This window comes from Muntiacus reevesi, chromosome 12, assembly GCF_963930625.1.
Source record: "Muntiacus reevesi chromosome 12, mMunRee1.1, whole genome shotgun sequence".
NCBI lineage: Eukaryota > Metazoa > Chordata > Mammalia > Artiodactyla > Cervidae > Muntiacus > Muntiacus reevesi.
In genome coordinates, this window is record NC_089260.1 from 26,210,996 (window position 1) to 26,237,850 (window position 26,855).

Below are 26,855 nucleotides of genomic sequence, written 5' to 3' on the forward strand. Positions count from 1 at the left end.
ATAAACTGTGAAAATTCTTCAAGAGATGGGAATACCAGACCACCTGACCTGCCTGTTGAGAAACCTATATGCAGGTCAGGAAGCAACGGTTAGAACTGGACATGGGACAACAGACTGGTTCCAAATAGGAAAAGGAGTACGTCAAGGCTGTATATTGTCACCCTGCTTATTTAACTTATATGCAGAGTACAACATGAGACGCTGGGCTAGATGAAGCACAAGCAGGAACCAAGATTGCTGGGAGAAATATCAATAAGCTCAGATATGCAGATGACACCACTCTTATGGCAGAAAGTGAAGAGGGACTAAAAAACCTCTTGATGAAAGTGAAAGAGGAGAGTGAAAAAGTTGGCTTAAAACTCAACATTCAGAAAACTAAGATCATGGCATCTGATCCCATCTTTCATGGGAAATAGATGGGGAGACAGTGGAAACAGTATCAGGCTTTATTTTTTTTGGGCTCCAAAATCACTGCAGATGGTGACTGCAGCCATGAAATTAAAAGACGCTTACTCCTTGAAAGGAAAGCTATGACAAACCTAGATAGCATATTAAAAAGCAGAGACATTACTTTGCCAACAAAGGCCTGTCTAGTCAAGACTATGGTTTTTCCAGTGGTCATGTATGGATGTGAGAGTTGGACTGTGAAGAAAGCTGAGCATTGAAGAATTGATGCTTTGTTGTTGTTGTTGTTGTTATAGTTAAATGTATTTTAATAGCAAACTTACAGGAACAGCACAGAAGACAGACAACATTAATAACATGTACTTGCATGTAGGACAACTCCGTTAGAGAAGTATAGTGAATGGATGGAATCTACTGTATGATAAAAATGCTACAAGCACCATTTAGTTGCAGTCAATAAGAAATTTATTTGTTTTAAAAAAATCCAAATGCTGGCATTGTCCAGAAAAATTTAACAGGTTTGTTTATAATTGTTATAAAGTTGAACTGCTAAACTTGTTCACTGAAACATTTTGACTTTCATTAATGCTTTATGTCCCCGCAATTATATTAAAAATTCACACACAAATGAAAATGGAAAAACTGAAAATACCTGATTTCTGTCCCCTATTTTTCCACTTGCAATCATATACTTAGGTACCTTTTGACCCCATGGAAAAAAAATACCTAGCGTTCAGAACTACCAATAACAGGAAGAAGAGAATTTTTTTTTTTTTAAAGAATGAAATGTTTCCCATCATAGTGGATTCTTAAGCACGTTCTCCACGTATGTGGCGTGCTAGCTGGATGTCTTTTGGCATAATTGTTACACGTTTGGCATGGATAGCACACAGGTTGGTGTCTTCAAAAAGGCCAACCAGATAGGCCTCACTTGCCTCCTGCAAAGCACCGGTAGCTGCGCTCTGGAAGCGCAGGTCTGTTTTGAAGCCCTGAGCAATTTCCCGCACCAGACGCTGGAAGGGAAGTTTGCGGATCAGATGTTCAGTGGATTTCTGCTAACGTCTAATTTAACGGAGTGCCACAGTACCAGGCCTGCAGCGATGAGGTTTCTTCACCCCTCCAGTAGAGGGCGCACTCTTGCGAGCAGCTTTTGTAGCGAGTTGCTTCCTCGGTGCTTTACCACTGGTCGATTTGCGGGCAGTCTGCTTTGTACAAGCCACGGTATAGAGACCTTCTTACTTAACCCCCTTCTCCTTCGGCTGGAGCTAGGCGAGCTAGAGGCGGCGCTGGCGTTGGAGAGTGACGGCGGCGTGGCGGCGGCTGCGAACACAATTGAAAGGAATTGATGCTTTTGAACTGTGGTGTTGGAGAAGACTCTTAAGAGTCCCTTGGACTGCAAGGAGATCCAACCAGTCCATCCTAAAGGAGATCAGTCTTGGGGGTGTTCACTGCAAGGGCTGATGCTGAAGCTGAAACTCCAATACTTTGGCCACCTCATGTGAAGAGTTGACTCATTGGAAAAGACCCTGATGCTGGGAGGGATTGGGGGCAGGAGGAGAAGGGGATGACACAGAGGATGAGATGGCTGGATGGCATCACCGACTCGATGGACACGAGTTTGAACAAACTCCGGGAGTTGGTGATGGACAGGGAGGCCTGGCATGCTACCATTCATGGGGTCGCAAAGAGTCGGACACAACTGAGTGACTGAACTGAACTGAACTGATAGGAAAGCATAGAGCTGAAGGAAGAAAACATAGGAGAACACATTTGTGATAAATGACTAAAGATAGGCTGTATCCTGAACAAGATCTTAGAGGCAAATATTAAGATAAAAATAGATGCTAATAGGTAGCATTAGTAGACAAGTGACTGACTAAGGAAAGATATCTGCAACATTTAAAACCAATGAATCACCAATACAAAAAATAAAGTGTAAAAACAAAGTGAAAGTATAACTGAAGTGTGGCTCTAAATTTAAAATGGCATAGAATATGAATAAGCGTTCACTTAAGGTTCCCCCTCCAAAAAGTAAAATTAGATTTAAGAAGCTCTACATTCAAACATTTTACAGAGTTAAATAGACTTTCAAAGTGTGTACATAGAAATAGCATCTTCTTAACTTTCCACTCCCTATAAGCCACACTACTCAAGTTTTTAGCTAGCTATTTTGGCATTTATTTCCATATAATTAAAAATACTATAATATTTAAGTACTATAATACATCTAAAGTAAGCCATAACAAATTTCTGAGAATCAGGATCTCACAGATAACATTCTCAACAGAAGGTAAATTAAATTAGAAATAAAAAATATACTTAAAAATTTCAACTTGTAATTCAGTTTTACTTTTTGCTTTACATTTTCCAAATGTAAATGCATTTACAAATTTAGATGCATACAATTTAATGATTGTTTAACTTTTATTGAAATAAAGAAATAAAAATCTTAAAAATTGTAAAGATGGCTATAAAAAATTAAATAGGACCTCAAATTTTTTCCAGTAGTCATGTACAGATGTGAGAGTTGGACCATAAAAGGGCTAGATGCTGAAGTATTGATACTTCTGAATTGTGGTGTTGTTGGTGAAGACTCTTGAGATTCCCTTGGGCAGTAAGGAAATCAAACCAGTCAATCCTAAAGAAAATCAACCTTCAATATTCATTGGAAGGACTGTTGCTGAAACTGAGGCTTCAATACTTTGGCCACCTGATGCCAAGATTCAACTCACTGGAAAAGACCTTGATGCGGGGAAAGACTGAGGGGAGGAGAAGGGGGTGACAGAAGATGAGATGGTTGGATGCTCAGTGAACATGAGTTTAAGCAAACTCTGGGAGACAGAGAAGGACAAGGAAGCCTGGCATGCTGTGGTCCATGAGGTCACAAAGTGTTGGTCACAACATAGTGACTGAACAGCAACAACAAAATATTTCCACAAAATTCAAAGGAATCTGTAAGTAAAAATGAACTATTTATTCCAATAATTGGATGCTGCACCATTCAGTTCAGTTCAGTCGCTCGGTTGTGTCCGACTCTTTACCAGCCCATGGAGTGCAGCACGCCAGGCTTCCCTGTCCATCACCAAGTCCCAGAGCTTGTTCAAATACATGTCCATTGAATTGGTGATGCCATCCAACCATCTCATCCTCTGTCATCCCCTTTTCCTTCTGCCTTCAATCTTTCCAGCATCAGGGTCTTTTCCAGCAAGTCAGTTCTTCTCATTAGGTGGCCAAAATATTGGAGCTTCAGCTTCAGCATCAGTCCTTCCAATGAATATTCAGGATTGAGTTCCTTTAGGATTGACTGGTTTGATTTCCTTGCAGTACAAGGGACTCTCAAGAGTCTTTTCCAACACCACAGTTCAAAAGAGTCAATAATTTTGCAATAAAATTATGTAAAATTAAATATCCTTTTTTTATATCAGCAAAACACAATTAAAAAGGAAATAGAAATATTCTATTTATTATTAGACCAAAAGCTATAAGGTGTAGAATAAGAATATATTAAGATGTATTACTTAAATATTATAAAGCATTACAAAAGAATATAAATAGCTGAACAAAATGGTGAGCTATGGTTTTAAGCTATGGTATTAAACAAGGTACTATGCAATTCTCTGTGATAGTAACTTTCTAAAAGCAAGGCAAATTTTTTATCTTTGGTATAATGATTTTTACATGCTTGAGGATATAAAATTATACATGGGATTATGTGCACTGCTTAATACTGATAGGAAATAAAATTAAATTACTTTGCATATAAATGGAATCAAGCATGTTAGGGCAATGCATAGAAGAACATAGCACTTTGGAAAGGAGGAAGGAGAAAGAGAAAAAAGGGGAAAAAAGCAAAGTGTATGCCTCAGAGGGAACACTTTGAGAAAGGAGACATAATTCTGTCTTTACAGAGCTGTAGGTTTCTTTTTTTTAAAAAACCACTTTAGGGCTATGGTTCCTTTACAATACACACTGTCTTCTCTTTATCCATCAAAACTTCTATCATTTCTTAGTTACTGATTTTGTTACACATGTGAAGTTTTATTTAGGTGAAGTTTGCAAATGAAGCACAGATGGCTGATTATCAGGCACAAAACAAAGCTAAAGCATACAGTTTATTAATAGAAAATCAGTATTGTGCTTCCCCTACTGTATCAGTCAAGATCCCCAGAGAAACAGAACCAATAACACTGACATAATATACATAATATATATATGTATGCAAATATACACATATATGTCTCATATTTATAGGAAATAGAATCTGTAGTGTATTTGTGTCTGTGCATATACATATGCTTGATTCATTTTAAGAAATTGGCACTCATGATTGTTGGGACTGGCCAGGCTAGTCCAAAAGTTTGTAGGGCATGCCAAGAGCCTGGAAATTTAGTCAAGAATTAATGTACCAATCTTGAGTATAATTTCCTCTTCTGCTGGAAAACCTTAGTTTTTGCTCTTAAGGCCATCAGTTGATTGGATGAGAATCATTCATATGATTGAAGGCACCGTGGCTTTTATGTAAAACCAACTGACTATTATATAGGGCTTCCCTGGTAGCTCAGTTGGTAAAGAATCTGCCTGCAATGCAGCAGACTCCAGTTCAATTCCTGGGTCAGGAAGATCTGCTGAAGAAGGGATAGGCTACCCACTCCAGTGTTCTGGCCTGGAGAACTTCATGGACTGTATAGTCCATGGGGTCGCAAAGAATGGGACAGTCCTGAGTGACTTTCTCTCTCACTTATGCTTCCCTGGATAGCTCAGTTGGTAAAGAATCTGCCTGCAATGCAGGAGACCCAGGTCCCATTCCAGGGTGGGGAAGATCTGCTGGAGAAGGGATAGGCTATCCACTCCAGTATTATTGGGCTTTCTTCGTGGCTCAGCTGGTAAAGAATCCTCCGCCTGCAATGTGGGAGACCTGGGTTCAGTCCCTGGGTTGAGAAGATCCCCTGGAGAAGGGAAAAGTTCCCCAGTATTCTGGCCTGTAGAATCCCATGGACTATATAATCCATGGGGTCTCAAAGACTGGGATGCAACTGAGCCACTTTCACTGATTCACTCAAACTGACTCCATGTATTAACCACATCTACGAAATGTAGTTATGACAACACCTAGATTGGCACTTGATTATAACTGGGTACAATAGCCTAGCCAGGTTGACACAAAAAACTAAACATCTCACTTGCTAAATGATATTGAATACATGGTTTTAATAAAGATAACTTGTATATACCAGTTAATATATGTACTCCATTCAATTATCTAAGTAATTACCTATTTTAACCATTTTATCCTTGTAACAACTCTGTGAGATGATTATGATCACCATTTTACAAAAAAGAAAAATGTAATTTAAAAATATTAAGGAATATCCTCAGAAGAACTCAGTTAATAGGCATCAGGGCTGAGAGTCAAATTTAGTGTGCAAGTTTTTTCACCTTAGAGCATCTTTACCATACACACACACACACACACACACACACACACCACATCTGTTGAAATACTGATTAGTGAGGATTTTCTTTTACCAGAAGTTCTCCTCCAACTTGAGTCTGATCATTTTAGGACATTTTAGGACATTCTTTGGACAAAAAATGCGTGGTATATAATAAGAGCTCCATAAAAATGTAGCAACTAACGCTTGCATAAACATGCCAGAAATGAATGAATGAATGAATGAATACATAACATGCTGGCCCCTTGTGCTATTTCCCTAATGAGAAACTGCAATTATTTTGGTTTAACAGTCATCTTTTTCAAGGAAACAGAGAAACGTTTTGCAACATAGAACAAGATGGGATTTCATCAGTTTGTGATTAACTGTCTATATATGCTAACATTTATTTATTTATTTATATGCTAAAATTTAAAACTTAAGAAAATAAGTTACATCTCTGTACCAACATTCTGTTATCCTAGAATACATTATTTCTTCATGTAATAGAAGACCTCCACAAAATTATCCTTCCTCTCTTAAATTACTTAAATTACACTTCCTATCTTAAATTACTTCAATAAGTAAAAGCACATTTCATTTTATACTTTGAGATCAAAGTATTAAAATGCATATATAAGTAGTTCAGAAATAAGCACAAATTCCTCTTACCTGGAAGATGATGCTGTATCAGCAAGTTCTTATTGTTCAGAAGCGGTGGGGTAAAAGGTTGAAAGTCAACATACAGCAATGTTTATAATTCTACATAATCAAAGCTAGAACATGGGGGGAAATTTGGATGGTGTCTTTATATATAATAATGAAATGCATTTCTAAGTATTCAGTGAAAAAAAAGTTGAAAGTTATAACAAGGAATGGCAGTGAATAAAGTAGATAAATAGGATACATTGAAGATGAACTTAACTTTTATGGTAATGAATTTTTTAAAGTTGGCTCTGGGTGCCCTATTTATAAGGCATATGGGGCAGCTTTAAAGCATGTCCTTTGAGTTATTGAGCCCAAATAGGGATCTGAATAATACACATCAAGAGAGTGCTGGGGTCCTTATAGGAGTGAAACTTTTTCTTCATCAAACCTGGAATGAGCATTTCTCCCCAGTAACTTCTTCATATTAGTTTTGAGTTTCAACACATAGGTCATCTGTTTGACTTTGGACCTATTGTTTTAGCTCCTGCTCTTGGGACAGCTGGGAAGCTTGACTTCTTTCAAGTGGCATTTTAAAGTTTATAATAGATTAAGCAAAGTTACTTGAAGATGTCTTATATTTATATATATATCCTATATATATAAGTGCATATATATATATATATATATACACACACACATTCATCTGTCAGTCAAATATTGATCTATGTCCTTGTCATAGATATATGAATTCACAGTAAGTAATTTATTTCATTGAAGAATAAATACAATGCAGATCTATATTTCTCATTTTCCCTTTTTTTCCCAACTTCAGTTAAACTGCACACCTTCTGAATCATAAGAACAGAAGTTCAGGAGCATGTATGCTTAGGTTTGTAGGTGAAGCTTCTGCCAGGGTGGGTTCTGACATGTAGGAGTAGCTGACAAGATTGTTGCCCAGCCTGGAGCTCTTGCACAAGGACTGTAATGGTACAATCCATCCTTTTAATAGTCCCTGCAGCTGTTGCTTCTAGATCCTACACGCTAGTGATTTTGTAAATAGTGTAATTGTTTCCTTAAAAAGAATGGCGAACTCTGGTAGAAAATTTCTAAATTTCCATATCTTGGAGGCAAAATTCTAGGTTAGGTTGTAGAAATTCTCTGTACTGAAGCTCAAGATCTTATTTTTCAGAGTGCTTTAGAAAGTACAGCTGTGATTTCTGCTGCGTTTATTTTCCTAGCTAAACATGACTAGACAAGTAAACATTCTTGTTGACAACTTTCTGAATACTTAAGTTTGATGTGCAGTGGGGCCCTGGAATGGATAGCGTCACTGGAAGAGAAAATGAGGTGTGGAAGTATTGTTGAGGTAAATGAAGTGCTCAATCTGGTGGGAACTTCTTCCAAAATCAAACCACTTTCTGAGAATTTTCTAATCCTAGTTTAACCCCGAAGTGTTTTTTTTTTTTTTTTTAAACAGTCCAAGGTAATTATTTTCCTGAGTGCTTCTGCTTATCCAGTCTCTAAAAATAAGCAGTGATAAAAATAAATAGACTTCACAAAATGTACGTTTTTTTCCCAGCTGCTTAACCTGATGAAAAGACAGCAAGCAGCAGAGGTTTTGAACAGCGCAGGTCAGAGTCAGTACGTGGCAGAGAAGTCAGAACTATCTGAGAATTCTCTCCTGGCCATGAAAACCTGTCCTATACTGGTTATTTAAAAAACAAACAAAAAGCTTCTCTAATATTTACTGAATGATTAAATGGAAGAGGAACAAGTTTTATTTCTAGTAAACAAAACAAAATCCAATCAACTCTGCCATTTCAATTGGCCATATTGATAAAAAAAAATTCTCAAATACATAGATAATTATAAAAAGAGCAATTGCAATGGTTTTCCTTTTCTTTTAACAAAATTTGGAGGATAATAATATTTATTTACCTCTCATTCCCTCCATGAATGCTATAGAAAGCGGTAATTATGTTGAATTCTCACATAGAACATCATGGATGTCCTTGGTTTAAGGTTAGAAAAACTAAGGTGAGAACTGATTCTTTATCATTAGACTTTGCTACCCAAATGATACAATAAATTCTGTGCTTGATCTTTGAATAAACATGTGGTTTTAATGAAGCTCTTCTGCATAAATTGGAAAGTTAGACTGCATAAAAAATCATTCCTTAGTTATGTTGCTCCTAAAGTACTTTTAGCATGGTCAACACTAAGCAATTTCATACATTTTATCATTTCATATCGTTTTGCTTTTGAAATGCAGATCTGCAATTCTCTTTGTATTTCTAAAATTCAAAAAGTCATAAACATGTATTTTTCTCCAATAAATATTACTATGCTGTATTACATTTTGCTACAGGAGACTCCAATGTATAGTAATTGCATCATATTACCTTTCTAAAACACAAAGAGGCTGTAAGTCCACAACATATCGAGTAGTAAAAGTTTTCTATAAAAACTATAAATCTTACATTTGCTTTTTCCAAATTTTTGTATAGTTTGCTTTGAGCTTAATGAACTAATTTTGGTTATTGTCTTTGAAAGACTCTCAATGTTATTATTTAAATCTTTGTTTGTTAACATGTCCATTTAAACATGAGTACCTTTTTGTTTATGATTTGATTTGAAAGGCCCAACAATTCATCATTTTAAAAATGGGAAATCTTGAGGAAGCCTTAGTTTATCTAGTACAAATAGATCTGAACCATGGCACTCAGATTTGACGTTTAAGATCTGAATTTTTATTGTTGGCCTGAGGAGCATATACTTTGAAGCTGAATTTCTGTAACATTTACATTTTAATACATATGCAAAAACTAGTTTTGCTTTTTGATTTGCTGTGTCCAAATTTTATTTAGTGCATTTGTCTCTGAGTGACTTTTTACCTCACCAGACTGAGTTCACTTTTAAGGGAAAGAAATATGAAATTATTGAGTGTTTTCAAAGAATTCATTCATGTAATGAGTATTTATTGAACATTTACTTTATTCAAGCACTGTTGTATCATTGGAAATACAACCATGAACAAAACAAACCAAAAAAACAAAAAAAATCTAGTCTTCCACGAAACTAACATTCTAGCAGGGCAAGACAGTTGATATACAAAATAAGTAAATTAGATAAGAGGTCAAATAATCAAAAGCCTCAGAGAAGGAAAGAGAGAATGCCAAGGAAGGGGTCTGTAATTTTAAATGGAGTGGTTTGAATACCATCAGTGATGGTATTACTGAAAAGGTAACATATGAACATATGAACTAATGCAAAAAGGAAAACAATGATGAGCCATGTAGGTAATTGGAGAAAAGTATTTCAGTGAGAGCAATTAGCAGGTGCAAAGAGCCTAAAACAGGAGTCTACCTTCTGTGTCCAGGAAGAATATGGGAGCCTTTGTCCACAATGCATGTTTGTTTTTTAAACAAAAGTTTAAAAGTTCAGTTTCTGAAGTGCTATTTAAATTGCTATTTATAATGAATGTATCTATAAAATCACATTATAATGCATTCTCCCAAAGAAAATATTTTGGTATTGATTGGTAGAAAATAAGATCTAGAACAAAGTGGAGTGAGAGTCCTATGCTGCCTCATACTGGTCATTCTGCTGTAAAGTGTTTCATGAAATTTTATATATTTTGTTTTAGAAAAGTCAAAACAAATAGCAGCAACCCAAAGAAGAGGCCTATAATGAGGGAACATAAAGCCACATCATGGGAGATGGGAGGGAGTTTCAAGAGGGAAGGGACATATATATACCTATGGCTGGTTCATGTTGACATATGGTAGAAACCAATACAATATTGTAAAGCAATTCTGCAATTAAAAACAAATACATTAAAAAAAATGGAAGGATTAAGAATGTTGGGTCTGCATGTGAAAAGACTTCCAGGAGGGAGAATAAATGAAGAAAAGATAGCTTTCAACAATTTGATGTGTTGCCAGTGGTCAGGAAGGGTTTCCCTGATAGCTCAGTTGGTATAGAATCCACCGGCAATGCAGGATACCCCAGTTAGATTCCTGGGTCAGGAAGATCTGCTGGAGAAGAGATAAGCTACTCACTCCAGTATTCTTGGGCTTCCCTTGTGGCTCAGCTGGTAAAGAATCACCTGCAATGAGGGAGACCTGGGTTTAGTACCTGGGTTGGGAAAAGTCCCTGGAGAAGGCAAAGGCTACTTACTCCAATATTCTGGCCTGGAGAAACCCATGGACTGTATTTTCCATGGGGTTGCAAAGATTCATACATGACTGAGCGACTTTCACTAGTAGTCAAGAAACTTTAAATTTGGAAAGTATACCCAAAAAATAAATGTCATTTCAGTTTTTGTAAAGGAATAAGTATTAAAGAATATTCTATTTTGGATATTTATTGATAGGAATTATAATTTTATAACCAAGTTAAAAAATCAGTTTACAAAGTGATTCATGAAAATTTATTAGGACATTATCTAAGATCATGTTACTTTTTATTCAAATGCTTTCAGTAACTTCTTTAGTTATATTTCAAAATGAAATAAAGTAAATGTAGATACAAATAACAATAATCTTCCATAAATCCTGTCCTCCTTGTAGGAATCTATTTATAATTTAGTTATAGAAGAGAAACATGTTAATAAAGAGTTGTGTTGAGATAAAAATGTGACCTAATTATAAATTATAAATTAAATATATGTAAACATACCAAAATTCAGTTGATCTTTTCAAACAGGTAGCAATAATTTTCTTTGTTGTTTTTTGATTTTGGTGTCTTTTTTTTTTTTTTTTTTTTTTTTGGTATTTGAGCAGAAGGAAATAAATGTCAAAGATGAATAGACTGAAAAAGAAAAGATGACAAATTCTCTTGCTATCTAAATCATGAAATAACACTAGGTTAAGGCATCTTTCCTTTCCTCAGGTCAACAATAAACATTTATATCTTAAATATCAAATCTGAGTGCTTTGGTTCAGACCACTTGTTGAGGATTCATGTATCCATTAATGTATTTTTAAGATACCTCATAATAATCTGCTTTGTTACTATAAGTTGCATGTATGTTGAGTCAAAATACCTTTTAGTGAAAACTTGTGGATAGTCTTGTTTGTAAACCACATACATTTTTGCATCTGCTTTATTTCATTTTGATGTATTACACCGTTAGCTTTTAGGCCTATTTTCCCAAATCAAAATTGATATGCTAGTTACAAAAAAAAAAATCAGATCTTGACACTTGGATATCTGTTTATTATTTTTGAGTAGTATAAGAACCTAAAGACATCTCATGGTGAGCATGCATCTTAACATATAACAAAAGGGCCATTTTTTTGTATTATCTAGCAGATTTGATTTAATCAAAATCTGCTACAAAATCTATTCCTTACATTTATCTCTTCACGTGGTGCATTCCTTAATGATACATGTGTGATGCTTAAGCTTTTGCAGAACAAAACACTTTCCACTAAAATATTTTCCAATTACTTTTAAGAAATAGAGGCTTTCTTTGTTATGTTAACTTGCAATTCCCTCTGTTTCTAAATGAACAGCGGCAGGAAACCTTAACTGCTGCTTGGCTTTACTCTAGAGAACAGAAACTTCAAAGACTTATGCTTTTAGGTTTGACATAAAAAGAAGACATAGGTACATATTTTATAAACAGCATGCAACCCATGCATGGAAGATTAGAATGTGATAGATATCACATTAAAAGTGTCCTTGCTGCTTCATTTTCTCAAACTACTGATTTCACAAAACGTTGACTTTCTATTTGCTCTAATTTTCCCAAGATGCTTAATTATCAAGTAAGTGTTTCTGTTTCCCAAATGTATGTTTTTGTGCCTTTCCCTCGTTTAACCAAAACAACTTCTCAATAAAATAATATTCAATAATACTCATGTTGAACTTACTTTGTTCCAGGAATTACTTCTATTCAACTAGCTACTATTTTTGTCCCTTGCCTACAGGGACAAATTTTTGATGTGATCTACATTTTCAAAGTGTTATCTTATCACTAAGACTTCCCTGAACACTTTATCTAAAATTGCAACTCTTAACAATTACTATTCCCAATTCAGACCTCTTCCAAAGTTTCTGTTATTTCTGCTTTCCCCAGAGTACCCTTAGCCTCTGGGCTCAGGGCCTCCATGTACTGATTTAGTTTAGGGTTTTTCCCACTAAGCTTATTTTGCTTTCTTGTTCCTATTATATCAGCCTAGATAAGAAGCCCTGCCTCTTTCCTTAATTGTCATTCAAATATTTAGTATATATAGGAGGTTTCAGCGTGTTATTAGGAAAATAAGAATTTTGACTACATTAAGCAAATGTCAACTTCTAGTTATCCCTGCCTCTTAAACTATGTGGATATTTAAGTTTCTGGGACTCTAGCTAGCAACCGTGTCACCAGCTCTCCTTGCTTTTAGCTCTTCTGGTTCTCCAACTTTGCCCTTTCTGTTTCCTCTCCCTGAAATGACTGTCCCTTCATAAAGCAATGGCACTCAGGTATTTATATACCTTCCTCTCTCCTTTTCTTATTTTTTGTTCCAAATTTCTAGTGCTTTCAGTTGACCAGACACCTAATGCCATGTAGCTAGGATTTTTGTTCGTTTCAACTTTAGTTATTATAAGTCACGTGATCACAAAATCTTTGTGCAGATGTCTCTCTTATAAAATTAAATGGAAGCAAATTGTTTTCACCTTTATTTCTTCAGACATCTTAGTCCTTCTGAGGTCAGTTCCTCTTCTTGGAGTATGTCCTTTATAATTTATTGTAAAGAGAGCCTAGTGAACTCTTACTTTTAATATATCTGATAATCTGTTGACTTTCATTCTGAGATTTGCTTGGTTATGCAATTCCAGCTTGACAGAACTTCTATTCTCTTGGCACTTTCAGATATCTTACCATTTCTAGCTTCCAATTGTTGCTGTTGTTGTTGACAAGTCAAAACTCGGTTTACTTATCCTAGTTCAGATGTCGAAATGTGATGTCATATGTAACCAGAAAGGGAAGAAATTATTTATTGCATAATACAGATCTCTGGGGAGGCCAGGACAAGTATCTCAAGCTGGTCCAAAATGACTTGAGAAAGCAAGGAAGGGAGATTCACTTGGGGTTTTACTGTAGGTGGGGCATGGGGCTGAGATGGGAGTGCCTATGCACTGGCATGAGACGGCATGGCTTAAGTCTTCTGACAGCGTCAAACGAGTGGGCACCCAGGCTTTTTAAAACCACTTTGTCCAGATGTGAAGCAACATTGAAGGCGGGGTTTAAAAATGGAGTCAGCTTCCTCATCACAGCAATGTAAGTACTCTGACCCCATTTATATAAAAGATGTGACAGTCATTCAGATTCTGCAGCAGGATTTGATTAATCTCCAAACCAGTGCCTGGAATCAAGACTGTTCAGGGATCAAGGTACAGGTACTATCCTTAAAAGTTACAGGCTAGATGGATTACTGGATTCTTATTGGCATCAGGGTCTAACACAACTCTGAAATATTTTAGTTAATCAGCATTTCAGAAATGAAAAATATTTTTCATAACCACTATTTTAATTGTAAAGGACCAAGATCATACCCAAATTTTTCTTATTACTGTTGAGATCCAACTGAGATTTTTGGAACACTTTGTAAGATGCTTAGCATAATGGAAAAGTAATTTAACAAGAGGATAACTTATAATGCTCTTCCTTGACTTGCTCCTTGTCCATCTCTGTGTTGATGATTCTCAACTCTATTAAATTGAATGCTCTTTTTAATAACAAATATTTTCAAATATCTAGTTGGCATAATAAAGTGAAATTCAAGCATAATAAAACATAAACACAAAACTTTCAAAATGTATTAAAAAATAAAGAGAAAATAATTAAAATAAAGCTTGTAACCTTAAGTAGGACTGGCAGCTACAGTATAGCTAACAACGAAAGTAGCAGCTCCAAGGTAGAAGCATTGTATTATCATCCCCTAGCAGTGCTGTTACTAGTAAACAACTTGATTTTCACAATGGTGGCATTGCAAGAAACAGCAAATGAATGTTAAACTTATCAAAAACCACCTTGGTTTATGTGTAAAATAGAGTTAGGTACTGAACACAGGGCATTTAAGCAGACTTGACTTCAGGGAACAACAGTTCTCAGTGCTGTGTATGCATAACAGAAAGACTAGGATCTTGGGTTTTTCCTTCTAATCACCAAAGTACTTAAGTTAAATAGTAATTGCCCTTTGTTCCTCTTCAAAATGCCCACTAAAGCAGTATGACTCCCAATGAAAACCACCCCCACCAACAGGAGTGCACTGGGTATCTGACGGGCCCTGAATACCAAGACACACAGGGAAAGGCAAAACTCCCTCCCTTCCTCTGCAGTATGACTCATGCAATTCCCACTTTCTGCCTCAGAACCATGCCCTTCTCAGGACAACTACCAGAGTGAATAATCCATCCTTCAGGGAAAATTCCAGACCTGATACTGTGCTGTGGATTTGTCCTCTGGTCCTTTAAATAAATTGCACTCCTGATGCTCCTCATCATTACTCACTTACACACACACGCACACACACACACAGTACCACAGAAATTAGAGAGAGATGACAGATAGGTACATAGATGGGCAAATGGTAAATAACTAGGTAGACTGATAGACAAAGTATTATGGAGTCAACTTTAATTTAAGTAAAAACATTTGCCTTGCCTAAGAATACCATTAGGCCTCAGCAGTAAAAAATCTACCTGCCAGTGCAGGAGATGTGGGTTCGATCCTTGGCTCGGGAAGATCCCCTGGATAAGAGTGGCGGCCCACTCCAGTATTCTGGACTGGAGAATTCCATGGCCAGAGGAGCCTGGCAGGCTACAGTCCATGGGTTCACCAAGAGTCAGACATGACTGAGCGACTGACACTTTCACTTTTCAAGGGAACAATTAGCATTTCTGTTCTAACCGTTAGCTAACAGCCTAAAATATTTGCTTTTAGGTCATTTCAGTTTTCTTCAGAATAATGAGTATGTCCTTGATTTTAATTTGTGTAACTAAATGCCTAGTCAGAGGATTTGCCCCAAATAAAGGCAATCCAAATGGGAATTCAAATATCAATCTTTTCATATATTAAAATCTGGATATGGCTTTTAAAGGAAATATTTCTTTCAGCTGCAATCATTTAATATCTATAAGGCCTCAGTCTAAGAAGGAGTTCCTTTGTTTCGGATTTCATCCACTGCACCCAATACATTATAATTTATATTATCAAAAAGGCCTTTCTAGATATAACATGGTGGTATATTCTCATATTCATCTTTCTCTGATCATTACTGTTGATGTCATATTTCTGAAAGTTTTAAAGCAGTTCAGAACTATAGGACAGTAGAATCATCGCGTTTCACTTGGTCATCCCATTGCCAAATCTTTTTGCTCACATTCTGTTTCTTTATAGTGCTGCCAGGTCTTTATAGTGAATCTTCAGGTTTATGGCCAACTGTTTGCCAAAGTTTTAACTCTAAATAGGTTCTGGACTTTACACATGGCAATAAAATTTTATCATGCTATGAACTTCAATGCCTTTGTCAATTCTGCTATTTATCCTCAGGTTTGGAGTATTCTTATTCAAGTTTGATTTTCTAAGGGTCATTATAAATTAAGTTCCAATTTCTCCTTAAATTTAAATTAGAAAACTAAGAAGAAAGATTTGTAGCTTCTTTCTTACATTCACTATATACACGTTAGGAAACCATCTAAAATAAAATTCTAACAAAGTGGGTACTTTACAATGTTATCAAAAAACTGTCCTAGAGAAAAAGTAATCAAAGTAAGGTTGAAATTTCTACTAGACCGTGACCCATTGCAGCTGTCACAGAAGAGGCCCAAAACAATGTGGTGTATTGACTATCATACTATTTTGTTTATTAGTAGAATAAATCAAAATTACAATAAGGTGCTTAAGTTAAAAACTATGACACACAGTTAAAATTGTGTAAATACTGAGAATGTTTACAGGCATATTTGTCATGTCTGAACTGCCTGCTAGCATGACATGGGTCAGACCTGTGGGTTGCAATGCATGGAGACTTGGGAAGCTAGAAACCAAGCTAAAGAAGCAAACGAAACTATTACCCATAATTGAACTATTTTGGTCTTTTGAAATCTAAAACCTGGGAGGCAGAATTGCCCTTTTGGAATATTTTGTGAACCTAATAGTCACTTTAAGTAGCACATATATTTTAAAATAAAAATTATTTTATTTTAAAAGATTATTCATGCTTTATTATTTATAGGTAAGGGGTAATATTGGATATTTTTGAAACTGTACATAGGAGATTTTATACATAAATTTCAGTTCAGGAAGTTAAACAAATATTATGCAATATTTATCTTTTAGAAAGAGAACTTTTAATTTGATATGGTTGAAGATCATTGCACTACTTCAGACATCTTTATCCTTTTCCAAGGTCAACTGCTATAAGCTTTTGAGTAAACTTCCAAAGCTATAATCTTCTGTTTAAGACGAAGAAGTATCTGGAACAATTCCTGGCATACTGTAGTTTCTCCAGGTACATTTGTTGATTTGGATTAATTAAATTAACTGCCTGGTGCCTACTGATTAAGCCAAGCAAATGAAAACATTATGTAAATTACTGTTGGGCAGCTGTTTGCAGACAGAATCAATATATTACAGTACTAGTAAGAACCAAATGCTTAAATTGAGACTCCTGGATTCTTTAATGCCAATTTAAAATAAAAACACCAAGGCAAAAACCTCTTATTGGCCTTTATGTGGGTATCTCTGTTATCCTGAACCAATCAGATTGTTTTCTGAACCAATCATGATGATGGCCAGAAAATTAAGTAATAAAATTCTATTAAGGACCTTCGTCAGAACTGAAAGGTAGTATAATCGGAAGTCTGACCAAAATTATATGATTTAGCAGGGAAACAGCAGTAATCCAAAGAAAAGCTGTAAAGGATTTTTAGATGAATAAACTATGATATGCCTTTGAGAATTTGAAGAATATTAAGGAAACATTCCCAGAAAAATTTGCATGTGCACATGCACAGGAACAAGCACACAAATTAGGTTTTACTACATATCAAAAATGTTTCAAAATTCAGTTTCCCTTTCTCTTGACCAACTAACTTATGGCGCTGCAGGAGCGTGAAGCACAGCTGGGGGTATTCAGCCTCTTTTCCATGTGAAAAATTCTGATCAACAGAGAAGACAATGATGCTGACACAACATAGCAAACTGAGAGAGAGAGAGAGAGAGAGCAAATCCACTAGTTGAGTCCTTGGATCCAACTGTGCCTAAGATTTGTTTTGTCCTACAATTTCCAGTTGTATGGGCCAATAAATTTGCTTTTGTTTATTTGGGTTGGTTCTGTCACTGGAAAACAAAGTCTATTCAATACTAATTGGTAACAGTATATCAAGAACTGCATTATGATATTAACAAAATTATGTGGACACAAAATCAACACACAAAACTGCAAAACCCTTATTTTTAGTAACTAATTTATTTTTCTTTTTAGCCAAACAGCAAAAGAGAATTCATGTTGTGAGACATTAAAGCATCCAAATTCACTTGGAAATGATTATGGATCTCTTTTCTTGAATGACATAAATTTTGTTATGAAGTACATAAAAACTCTTCCCAACAGGACATTAGAATAAGGCCAGTAAAAATGAATCAATATTTCATCTCACCCAGGTTACAGAGATGAAGTTTATTGAATGCTGGCATTTAGAAACATGGCAGAAATCAGAGTATGACTCGTTTAGTGGGAACCGTTGTCGTGATCATTGTTACAATATTATGGGTATATTTTTTAGTTTATTTAATTGAATGTTTATATGAAATGATTTTTATTTATTACCATTAAAATATGTGATGCTAAGCACAATAATTAAAACATGCTCTTTAATTTCTGAGCATCTGTGCGTTCTTTCTTTTCTTGGATAGGAAGTATTGGGAAAAGAGTGGTGTGACTTAAAAATTACAAACAAACCGTGAGCCTAAATGATCCAACATTTCTGTGGCAGTAAATGTTCTCAGGCAGACCTTCACAGAAATAGTGATGATTTTCTCTACTGGTTTCTTAAACTAACATATGGAAAAGACTTTCAGTTAGAAGCTGGTTCACAGTTATTTTCTCTAAAGAGAAATAAAGCAATGATATTAAAGCAAAGAGAAGAAAATAAAAACGCAGAAGTTTGAAACTTTTGGTCTTATAATAAATTGAAATACATTAGAACTTCTACTCTCTAGTTTTTACCACTACTTGAGATTCAGTATCATGTTGAAAGAAGAAATTCACACCATGTGTATAATAGTGATCCTTACAGAAGATAAGGGTTTCAATAGATTATTCATGAAATGGCAAGTTACCATAACTTTGATTAGAATTACAAAGATATAGAATAGACATTCCTTCCATAAGAATTGCTAAGGCTTTAACATCTTTATTCTTTTCTTTCTGGCAGCTGTTTCAGGAGAACTTGAGTTAGAAATTGAGTCTTCCTTCAGATTTATGAAGACGTGTATTTTCTTCCAAACAATTTGACAGCATATGATGCAATCATTCAAGCACTGAAGTCATACATGCAATAGCTGCTGTAGAGATGTCTGAAATCTACTGCTTCTCATACAGTCCCTTATAGTCATTAAATGAAATGAACCACAAAGCAACAAGCAAACACACAGAAAATTATGTTGCTTGTTTTTCTCCTATGGTAATTCCACCCCAAAGTCAATTTCTCTCCAATTTAAATTTAAAGGAAGACATTTTAAAGAATTTTGAAGATAAGATATGTCTTTTCTTCTATTGTATTTTCCCATACTGAAACACTTGGATAACATTTGGAGTCTTGTATTTTTTTTTAAAATATGAATCATATAGTTGATGATAAAACTAAGTTGTTTAAATTATGAATTTAGAAAGAAAATTTGACTCTTTCATAGTGAGCCTAAACTAGTCTCCATTGCTTGCATGAGTGCTAAGCTGTTTCAGTCAGGTTTCTCTGTCCATGGGATTCTCCAGGAAAGAATATTAGAGTGGGTTGCCATGCCCTCCTCCAGGGGATCTTCTCCACCCAGGGACCAAACCTGTGTCTCTTTGTCTCTGGAACTGGCAGGTGGGTTCTTTACCCCTAATGCCACCTGGGAAGCCAGTCTCCATTAAGCTCTTTAAATTAAATGAGTACATCATACAAATCAGTCACCTAAATAACTAACTAAATTTTTATTGTCTTGACTAATTAAACTAATTGCTTGCTTTATTCTTTTTTTTGAGACATTAAAAAAAAAGCTAAAAGTATTGTAGGAAGTTGAGGGAAGTTGATTACTTGAATCCCAGACAAAATTTTTCGTGTCAAAAAAATTAATTAATCAATTAATATTTCTGGCCCAAGTCTACAAACACATTAGTTTTGATAATAGAGATGCTTAAATCAGTCAAATATTGCCCTCTTTTCTCTAAATTCCCAGATGTCTACCACACTTAAGCAATTTTTGATTGTCTTAAGGGTCACAATGGTCAACTAATTTGTGCATGTTGCCATGGTTACCAAGTATCTTTTCTTTGCCTGATTAAACTTGCAAAGTGAAAAAAACCCTGAATTTCCACCGACTATCCATTATACACACTCTAAGTTGAAGGTTAAAAATACCATCCGTATTATTACTAAACCACCGAGGGTAAATAATTTGAGTATTTCAATGAGTGCTGATGTCATGGTTTCATTGGTCTTTATTATGATATAGTCCTGCAGATGTTTAATATGTTTTATTCCAGTTGGCCAGTACATCGAAGTGTTTGAGTATATGGATAATGTGGTAATGGATTTCTTATTTTAATCCAAATTAACTTCATTTATAATATCACATTTAGTGTTATAAGATGAACATTTTTATGTCGGGGAAAAGTTTTTCGACTGGAGTAGAGACAAAAGGATAACATTAGCTAAAGTGGTTTAATGCTATAATTATGAATTTTAAAATATTCAAATTATAAAAAAAGTTTTACTTTATTTACTTTTAGCTGTTTTCTGAGGGAGAAAAAAAGTTCTTGGTGATACTTTCTTTTCATCATTTTCATGAGGAGAAAAGGAATATATTGATAGGTAAATGATACTGAAAATGATTATTTATGAATATTTTAAACTCTTTGGGCTGAACAATTGTGAGAAGTTTGAAAGTAAAAAGTTCACCTCACTTTTGTATCTATTTTCATATTAAGGCCAAGAAAAGTCACATTAAATAACTGTAGCTTATATTTTTAATTAAAAAAGTGTCTACTAGGACTTTAAGTGTAAATATTTGAACATAAGTTCATTTTATTATTCAGATCTGAGTTGGACAAAAGGGCAGTTGTAGACCAGATGTACCAGGAATACATATGAACAAATGAGTGTCCAATTAGACAGAAAACTATCCAATTCCATGACTAAGGACATTTTAAAAAAGATTACTATAATAGGGCTAAAATACTATAATAGTGATCAGGGATTAATAAATGAATGCTTAGATACATAAGATTAAAAAGAGTGAAGATAGTGACTATTATAAAAAGGAAACATTAAAGGAAAGAAATACTATAAAAGCAGTGTAAATGAACTTTAACTAAAAAGGAAGAAAACACAATTGTTCATGAGAAAATTCATAGCAGAAACAAATGGGTAAACACAGAATGAGAATTTTAAAAGGAGTTTATGCATGCATACTCAGTCGCTTAAGTCATGTATGAATCTTTGCGACCTTACGGACTGACTTTGTTACCTTATGGACTGTCTATGTGACCTTATGGACTGTTGCCTACCTGGCTCCTTTATCTATGGGATTCTCCAAGCAAGAACACTGGAGTGGATTGCCATGCCCTTCTCAAGGGGATCTTCCTGACCCAGGGGTCAAACTTGCATCTCTTATGTATCCTGCATTGGCAAGTGGTTTCTTTGTTCTGATTTAAAACATAACCCATGTGCTTGTTACAAGACAGACACAAGTAGGTATTGAACAAATTAAAGGAATTGAAAAAAATTTTGCATGATTACAAAATTTGTCATCATAGTTTCATATGTTTGTTTCTTGCCAAAGATGTAAGGCAATTCCTGATAAAATTGCCTTAGAAGTAATTTACTTATATTGATTTCCATATGAAGTTGCAATATAATACAAACTAATGGTGGGGAAACGTAGAAAGTAGTATGTTGTAAATACTTACAGAAGAAAGTGGCCATTATGCTCATTTGAAGTGTTAGTCATATTACTATCATAGAAGTTTATTAATGATCTGGAAAATTTAGTAAATGACATTAAAATTTGCAAATGCAAATTTTATGTTATGACTATTTGCTCAAAATATGATATAGTAATTACTTTCTAATTACTTGAATTTAATAGTGACACTTTGTTTTATGACTGTGATAATGCAAAACAAAACAAAAAAATGAAATACAACAATACATTGAGAAAGCAACAGAAGTATATAATAAGAACACCTAAACATTTCTGGATGAATGCAGCTCAGATAACCTTTGACTCCAATGTCTTCTCAGAACCTTCACTGGGTAGGAAAAGAGAAGCTCTTATTTCTACATTACACTTAAGGAAGCATTTATATTTCTCTCTCCATGTATTACTACATTTAGTTAATCTCTTATTTTCATTTCAATTAGTATAAGGATAATAGAAGAAGTAGAGATCTCTGTTTTATGGAGCACCAAATCAAGTAATAATGATAGTGGTGATGGTCATTGTGCTGATATTGGTGTGGTAGTACTAGTGCTACTAGTACCACTATTAGATAACATTTATTGACAACTTTCAATGTGCCAGGTCCCATGTTGAACATTCTGTATGCATGAAACCCATTTAATTCTTAATGTTGTTATTTAAATTGTTGTGGGCTTATATCCTACTTAATAGAAGCATAAGAATACCTTTTTTATATCTAATCATTGTTTTGGGAGGACTGATACATTAAATGAATCAAGTCTTTCATATTTATGGCACTATTGTTGTTCATTCACTTGGTTGTGTCTGACTCTTTGCAATCCCATGAACTGCAGCACAGCAGGCCCCTCTGTCCTTCACTATTTCCTGGGGTTTGCTCAAGCTCATGTCCATTGACTCAGTGATGCTATTCATACATCTCACCCTCTGTCGCCCCCTCTCCTCTTGCCCTCCATCTTTCCCAGCAACAGGGTCTTTTCCAAAGAGTTGGCTCTTTGCATTAAGTGGCCAAAATATTGGAGCTTCAGCATCAGTCCTTCCAATTAATATTCAGAGTTGATTTCCTTTAGGATTGACTGGTTTGATCTCCTTGCCATCCAAGGGACTCTCAAGAATCTTCTCCAGAACTTCAATTTGAAAGCATCAATTCTTCAGCATTCAGCCTTCTTTATGGTCAACTCTCACATGCCTAGGTTTGTCACAGGGTACTGTAAAGACAGATTACCAGCTTTCCACTACCAAGACTTTTTGGGGACATATTCCTATTATATATCTCATATTGAATGCTACTATTTGGGGATCATTATTTGGGATGGAAAAAACATTACATAAGACAGGGAAGAAAACTCCATTTTGTGAAATATGTTACATTCAATCTGTGTTCAAGCCTGGAACTATGGGGTTGGTTAGAGTGATGATTGGCAAATCAATTACTAGTAACTAAATACTTCTAACTACAACTGGTAAACAGATATTACTGGATATGAAGAGCTTCAACATTCAAAAACAGGCTAATGGTGGAGAAACATAGCCAGCAATAAGTTATAAAAACTCAGAGAAGAAAGTGCCTTTATGCTCATCAGATGTCAGCATGAGTCACATTATTAGTCAAATGCTTGTGAGTCATATACTCAAGACAGTCATGTTAAGTTGAGGAAAAAAAATATATATATATAGAGAGAAATTTACAAGCCTCTTTCTTTCCATATGAAATTCTTACTGTCCACTCTAATTTGGCACTGGCGTTTGGTATTTTCTTTATAGTATGGTGTATTATTTGCTGTGTTTAATGATACTAAATATAACTTCAAAATAAACATTCCATTTCTTGAGTTCTGGATGTACTATAAAACTAAGTACAATATTCATTAAATGACTACCTGATCTATTGCCCAGTTAATATTAGATTGAATTTTATAGAGTTCCTAAGTCAAACACTGAAACATTTTGAAATAACTTTAGTAATAACCCAAATTTAACTCCTAAGTTTTACTAAGACCTTTTAATCAATATATGTATGAAACCTATATATTCAAATAATAGTTGAAGTAGCATCAACAATATTAAAAAATGTCTGACAAAGGCAATAAAGAAGGAGGGAAGACCTTACTCTTAGCCTTTTAGAGTTTTCTTTAGAATTATTTGATCCATTGGAGCATAAACATGCATCATTTTTTGCAAGGCATCAGTCATATTCTTTAGTAGGTTATTTGCCAAGTTCATTTAAGTGATATTACTATGAACTGAAGTTAGTATTTACTATCTCAGCCTATATATTACATAGATTTACTAAAATGTTATTTCAAGCATGTAACCCTAGAGGTCACTCAATTTAACTGTCCCCCAAAGTTATAATAACTGATTATAGTGGAAGTCAAATGGGTAGAATACAAAACTCATAGCCATAACTGAACTCCATTGAATGCATTCACAATGTCAAAGTCAACTGCTTCTGGCAGTGCCATTTCTGTTATCATGTTGATCAAAAGGTAATGTGAAGTGACAAGCACTATCACAGACACTCCATTGTAAACAAAATACTCTTCAAGCCTTAAGTGACTATGGTGATATCCTGTTTTCATAACAGTCAAATCCAGTAAAGTCTTTTACTGCTTTCAGAAATGTGTCTCATTTTACACAAACAAATCATCTACAAAGGATTTTGAATGGCAGCCAGTAGGGAATGCTGAAGAATGATAACAAAGCAAAGTTCATGTAAGGAATAACATAAGGAACTGCTTCCATATACAATATGTTTGTCTGTCTGACTGTGTTTCTCCCCCATAAAAAAGATGCACTATCTACTCTGTGTCCATATCATAAACTTTCAGGGTTTTATGCATTTATGATAATTTTCCTGCCCTGAAGTGACCTATACTCTATTCTTCACTGGCAATGCTGCTTAATTTTCATGATTTGCCTCACAATAATTACCCTTTATTGCTTTTTCTAAACTTCTTCATACTCACACACAAATAATTGGCCTTCTATTTGTGTTTCTAGTATTTTATCTAATATTTATAGTATAATAAATCAAATATCTCAGTCTGTAACTCAAGACACATCTTATTTAGCATGTACAAAGCTAAACTTTATGTTTTACTTTTTCCAAGGCAAATTGCTCATACTCTTGAATCAGTTATGTAAGTGACTGGAATTACCATATAACTATGTCAATCATCAAGTCAGAAACTTGGAAATTGGTAATAATTACACTCCCTATCTCATCATCAGTTGTATTTGTACAATTGAAATTTTGTCAGTATTTTCATAAAAAAGCTTTTCTGAACCCTCATGCCACCAGTATCACATATCTATAGGTTTGCCATCACCTTTCTTCTAACTGAACTGTCTAAAAAATCTCTCCCTTTACTCCACTACTTTGTCATTGTTATATCCCCAGCAAATAAATAATATTTGATGGCATTATCAATGAGTCTAATATTACCATATCAAAGTATTCCTGTACACTTCATTGCCTACAAGACTAATATTGCTTTTCTTAACATAAATGTGTTTTCATTTATTCAGCCCAAACAATTTTCTTGATACTTCTGGTACATACACTCTCATTATTACACTATATATTATTCACACATATATACAACAGACAGTTACTGAGTGTCACTATGTATCAGACGTTATTTTAGGACCTGTAGTTACAACATTGAACACAATATACAACTCATCAGATCTGGTTTTATCTCTTAGCTTCCTTCAGATTTTACTAACATCACCTTTCAATTAAGGTCTTTTTTGACAACTCTATTTAAAATTTCACCCCCAAAATCCATTTCACTTACCTCTTTCCAAATCAGCTTTCCCCACAACATTTTTAATCCTCAAACTACCATGCATTCTAGATGTCTGTTTATATCACTTCCTCTACTATAAAGTAAGATTAGTGAGAGCTGAAACTTTTTTGTCTTTTAATAGTCAGTAATGACAGTGAACAGCTTTAATATGCTATTTATTCTCAAAAGTAAAATGTATCTTACATAGTTCAAGCTGGTATTTTGTAGTCTAACTATTACTGTCCAAGTAGAGACAATCCTAAATGATGTTAGATTTATTTTATTAACAAAGGTGAAGGATTTAAGTATATGTCTGTATCCCATTTTCCATGATCCAACTATATTTATTTTGTATATTAAACTATGTCCTAAATAATTCCTCTATGAAGCTCTTTTTGACACTCCTTGTAGAATTGCTCTTTTTGGTTTGTGACTCCAATAATAAGTAATGTTTCCATGTAAGCACTTGTCACAGGGGATGCACAATTTGCTGGGAAAGATCGAGGGCAGAAGGAGATGAGGGCATCAGAGGATGAGATGGCTGGACGGCGTCACCGATGCAATGGACATGTACTTGGGCAAACTCTGGGAGATGGTGAGCGAGAGGGAAGCCTGGCTTGCTGCAGTCCATGAGGTCACAAAGAGTCAGACATGAGTGGGCAACTGAACAACAACAACAATGACATACACGAGTTATTTTAATTTTATTCACGTGGGGTTAAGAGAGGTAAGCAAGCATTAGCCAGCACAATCAGAATTTCCTAGAGAATATTATTTTACATTTTAATGTAAATTTAAAACACTAACACAAGAAAATGTCCAAGATATATTCTTATTTTGAAAAATAATGAAAAATTTTTTTGAGAAAAATTTGCAATGAAATTCTTTATTACTTATTCTCTACATGTTTTTGATTTGAACCATAGGGATATATTATATACAGCAACAAGCAAATATAATCATCCCTTCCTTTTCTGTATTGGTCAGCATAAAAACTAGAGACATATTCTTATTTATAGAATAAACAAAATTCTGATTCTTCAGGCTAGTTGAACTGTTAGTGATGAGTTGATATATTTAGACATCAAACCCTAGGAGGGAATAGCTAATGAAAGTTAAGTACTTGATTTGTGTGTGGATGTATGTGTAATACCTTTGGGAAATATTAAAACAATGTTCAATTAAGAAATACTTATTGAATTCTAGAGGGATGGGATGGGGAGGGAGGCGGGAGGGGGGATCGGGATGGGGAACACATGTAAATCCATGGCTGATTCATATCAATGTATGGCAAAAACCACTATAATATTGTAATATTATAAAATTATAAATAATTTTATAAATTATAAATAAATAAACTAATAAAAATAAATGAAAAAAGAAAAGAAAAAGAAATAC

The 26,855-nt window shown here is 34.7% G+C and overlaps 1 pseudogene; it reads right to left on the reverse strand.

The window, feature by feature from the left end:
* Positions 1-757: 757 nt before the first annotated feature.
* LOC136144717 (histone H3.3A-like) lies at positions 758-25,521 on the reverse strand (annotated as a pseudogene).
* Positions 25,522-26,855: the final 1,334 nt, after the last annotated feature.